The sequence below is a fragment of the Eschrichtius robustus genome, chromosome 9 (genome assembly GCF_028021215.1).
Source record: "Eschrichtius robustus isolate mEscRob2 chromosome 9, mEscRob2.pri, whole genome shotgun sequence".
NCBI lineage: Eukaryota > Metazoa > Chordata > Mammalia > Artiodactyla > Eschrichtiidae > Eschrichtius > Eschrichtius robustus.
The window spans coordinates 45,752,353-45,757,527 of record NC_090832.1 but is presented as its reverse complement, the minus strand read 5'-3'; positions in this window follow the sequence as shown (position 1 = coordinate 45,757,527).

Sequence of the window (5,175 nt, the reverse complement as noted above, 5' to 3'; positions counted from 1 at the left end):
CTAGAGGAGAGTCAGGATTTTTACAACCAGCAAGCCAAAATGAGGCTGACCTCTGCCCTCTTTTGCCCAGGAAGTCAGTGAAGGCCACCTGGAGAGGAATTATTAGGCATTCCTCCTGCTATCAGCCAAGGAAGTATCAGCAGAGTTCTAATGGAGAGCTGAAAATCACACCTCCATTCTACAGTGACAAGAAGCCCCCCAGCTCCCTCTGTGTTAATAGATGTTGAATGGGGAACCTGGACTTCTAACCCTGCCTGGAAGTAATGAGGTAGTCCCTCTTCCTTCCTCTGCTGGAGCAGGTTGGAGGATGCCATCTCAAAAGGAAGGTGTAAATAACATCCAGAGACTCACAACGTAATACCTAAAATATCTAGGTTACAATAGAAAATCACAGACCATGTCAGAAGCCAGGAATCTCTCAAACTGAAGGGAAAAAAAAGACAATAGATGCCAATGCAGAGAAGACAGAAATGCTCAAACAATATAGAATGAAAGAATGAATAGATAGATAAATGGATGGATGGATAAATCAATGCCAAGATAGTTTAACCATCTGACAATTTAGATACCATCCAGACAGGCATGATTTCTGCTTCTCACTAAAGAGAATGTGAAGATTTTCCCCTGCAGCATCCAGTTGCCCTAAAATTTTATGTTTGTGTCCTACTGAATCCCTTGTATCCAGGGGGAATGACTGTCAGGAAAGTAAACTGTGTTTCTCTTTTTATCAGAAGCTATTTTTAGAATGGAAAAGAAAATGCAGAGTTTTATAGACAGAATTAATAGGTAGCTTCTTTTGGTTCTCAAGTACAGAATTTTCCTCCATGTAAATTAACTGTGTTTTTAAACTCAACAGAATATATAACGAGCTCCAAAATATGTGATGATAAATGTAGGTAAACAACAGCATCATTTTAGGGTTTAATAGGAAAATTTCCAGATAGTAGTTTTAAAATGTAGACCTATACAGACATCTCAAGTACCAATTTTTGGCTGCTGGCAGTGTCCAAATCCATGCTACCCATCACTTTATTACTGAGTTCTCACAAGGTGTCCCTGCCTGGGAACCTCCTCTTTACTTTATCCCAAGTCGGCCCTCTTTTAGACAGTGGTTCTCAAACCTTAGGGCACCTCGGAGAATCACTTGGGGATTTGTTAAAACACAGATCCTGGGCTGCACTTCCAGAGTGTCTGATTCAGTAAGTCTGGGTGGAGCCCAAGAATCTGCATTTCTAAATTCCCTCATGATGCAATGCTACTGGTCCAAGGACTGCACTTTTAATCTCTCTGATTTAGAGTAGTGCTTCCTAAGTATGCAACTGCATTTATTCTACTATTCCATACCATATCTAATGATATTTTCCCCAAAATCTATTAAAATAATTATTTATGAAAATTCTGTTTGACATAACTTTATTATTATGAGAGACTCTGTCTTTAAAAAGACAGAGTGCCACAACTCTGAAAACCAGGAAACAGAAAATCACCACACCCAAGTACTCACAGTTATAAATTGCCCACAGAAACAGCATTCCTGAACTGTCCAATATTTTTGGTATGGTTGCTATTGCTCTATATGTCATATTGTCCTTAGTAAAAAATATATATTACTTAATTCTATTAATTTTTAATTTTTGTTTGTTACAAAATAAGAAATTCTATGAATCAAATTTTGATCATTTTATCACAGTAATTCTGCTGGCTCACTTTCTTTTCTGTCCATTTATTTCAAGTGACTGTTAGAGCCCAGAAGTTCTGGTGGATACTTCACTAATACATTATAACTTACAACATGTTCATAATCATATAATTCTGGAAAAAGCTACTCAAAAGCATTTTACCCTGTTCTACTCAGGGTAAAGACAGGCTGATTCAGTACACTTATCAGAATATATTTTCAAATTTTGATACTTGACTAGATTAGCTCTCATAAAAATTTTATTTCTATTTACTACTAATAAGAACACTTTCTTTAAAAAGTGTAATCCATAAGTATGTAATGCAATTGGGTAGTCTTCATTTGAACATAGGCATTTGTTTTGCTGTAAGGTGTATTTTATTTTATTCTGTACAATAAGAATTCCTGTGAAACTCAGATATGGCAGTGTTCCAAAAGCTTGTAAAGTGTCTTTCTAAAATATTGGCAGGAGACTATGGATTTTGGTGTGTTTATTTTGATTCCTTGTTGCATTTTTCCATCATTCTTCTGTTTCCTTTCTTCTCTTTGGAGGATACAGACTTTGCAAACAATTTTGGGGCTTGCCTGGAGTGCTGTGAAGCAATTGGTGGTGACAGGGAATTACATCCTGTTTTAAAAGGAATTCTTTATGATGAGGTAATTTACACTTGAAGTGGGAGGAAGAGAGTTGGACCTATAATTAGTAGGAGGAACATTTATCTCCCAGCAGCACAGAACTCCCCACAGCAGAACCTTGAAGCCAGGCAAGGGCAGATGTAAACATTCTTCCACAAGTTGGCAAAGGCTGAAACTGGGATTGTTTGAGGCCAGGTGAGTGTTGCCAGAACAGTTCGCTCAGAATAAGCTAGAAAAAGCAAATGTCCGCACAGCCGACCTCTCTTCTTCTTTTAAGTAGTTTGCTTCAAAATCTTTATGTCCTATTTGACTCTCTCTATATAAAGTCCCAACACTTTGTATGATTTGAAGTCATTTTAAGAGTATAACAATGTTCTGAGATAAGCACAGTATATTTTTTAAGTTAGCAGAGCAAGATCATCTGTCTAGACGTGTTTAACCTATGGTTCCTCATTGTTATCTCAAATTATGTATAAAGAAAATTATCTCCTATGCAAATTGTTTCTCACTATTATTATATGTTGATGATATTTTTATAGCATAAACCTATAGTGACTGCTCTGGAAAACAATTGTAGAGCCTGGAAGGGGGAAGAAAAAAGAAAGAAGCAAGGAACCAAGAAGGAAGGAGGAAGAAAAAAAGAGATGCTGGTTCTTCAGTGAATCACTCAGATCCCAGGCAATGCAAATAGAGAAGGCTGTATCCAGACAAGTGTCGATGCAAAAATTGCCCTGGGCAAAGCTAAACAGGCAAGGAAGGTTTTATTCAAAGCTATTGCAATAGGGGAGAGAGATCAGAACTAAATCAGAATTTAACTCCACTGGAACAAAGGCTAAGAGTGCTTTTAAAGGTTGGGATGAACTAGTGGAAAAGTACTGGACAAAACTAGCGAGAGGTTGATCAATGGGATGTGATGAGCGCGTTGAGTTATTTCCTGAATCTGCAAATATTTTTCTCTGTGGTTAGGCCATCTGTATTTGCTAATTGGTGTCCACTGAAGTTAGATTCCTACCTCCCAGGAGACAGGGATGCTATATGATTACATTTCAAAGAGATGGCTCCCAGGTCCTTGAGAAAAGCATTTCTGGTTATAAACCTGGCAAGAGGCTTTTAAAAAGATTTACGTATATCCCAAATGGGCAGAGAAAGAATTCGCAATTACAAGCTTTCTATAGAAAATGTTCTAAGAAAAGGGAAGTTAGGGGGGCCTAGAGTCAGGAAGAAATCTGTCTAAAGTTACATCAAGCTGAGGGAAAGTTTAACACCATCAGGAGGGTAGTCTCTATCATTTGATAAACTCAGGGCATGGCTTTGTTCTGCTCTACAAAATGAACTGAGAGCTAGGACGATTTTTACCCCAAAACAGTTACCTAAGTGGAAGCTTTAGTGAATATCTACTTTAAAGCAAGAAGATAATGATAGGCAATTACAATGAAAGATGCCTTCATTCTAGAAGTCTAACTTCTGTGGGCTCTCCCTGTTTGCCCATAATGTACACTTAACCTTTTTTTATATTAAAATCAATGGGTCCTTATTGTAAGGTACTATGCATATTGTTACTATGTAGGGCTTCAACCCAAATGCCTTTTCTAGTCTCAACTCCTCTGAACCAAGATAGATTTTCAGGACTACTTTATTTTAAGGCCTGCACTAGCAATGGAACTGAGTGAGCCTCCTCTCTAGTAGGCCCTACCCTGGTCTACTTGAATTCTTACCACTCAGATGACATAGGGAGAGAGAGCTGCCTCATGCAATCTTAGTTATAATGTCTCTACCACTCCCACTTGAGAATCTACCAGGCCTCTAAGGTTCCCTTTCAAAGTTCAGCATTCCACCTTCCCCTTATCCCAAGATCACTGTCCCCAAGTTAATCCCTCTCCTTTTGAGAATTCAGGTTGGGGAAGCAAGGCATTCAATTCTCCCTAGACTTAAGGGTTACACGTTAACAGCCAGTAGGTCAAATCCAGCATCACCTGCCTTATGTTTGGCATGATCAGTGTCTTATTTTTCATTTGTTTTTCAGTTGCACTGAATACCTTAAGTGTTCATAACCCTTCCAGGGGGCTATGTAGCAGGTGCCATCACTCGCTCTGTACCACTTGGTCAGATTCACACATTTAAGTCATCTCCCTGGGTCCTTTACGCATTTAAATTAAGGTTTCCCACACTAGCAGTTAGAGTTGCCAACTATACATAATTCTTTGATTTATGTTTGATTTATGTTCTTTACAGCACTATTTACAATAGCCAGGACATGGAAGCAACCTAAATGTCCATTAACAGAGGAATGGATAAGGATGTGGTACATATATAAAATGGAATATTACTCAGCCATCAAAAAGAACAAAATAATGCCATTTGCAGCAACATGGATGGACTTACAGATTGTCATACTGAGTGAAGTAAGTCAGACAGAGAAAGACAAATATCATATGATATCACTTATATGTGGAATCTAAAAAAAGGGTACAAATGAATGTATTTACAAAACAGAAGTAGAGTCACAGATGTAGAAAACAAACTTATGGTTACCAGGGGATAAGGTGGGGGAGCAAGAAATTGGGATATTGGAATTGACATACACACACTACTATATATAAAATAGATAACTAATAAGGACCTACTGTACAGCACAGGGAACTCTAGTCAATATTGTGTAATGGCCTATATGGGAAAAGAATCTAAAAAAGTGTGGATATATGTATATGTATAACTGGTTCACTTTGCTGTACAACTGAAACTAACATAACATTGTAAATCAACTATACTCCAATGAAAATTTTTAAAAATTAAAAAAATAATAAATAAATAAAAAAAAACAAAGAACATATTCAATATAATAGCCTTTGCAAAAATACCTA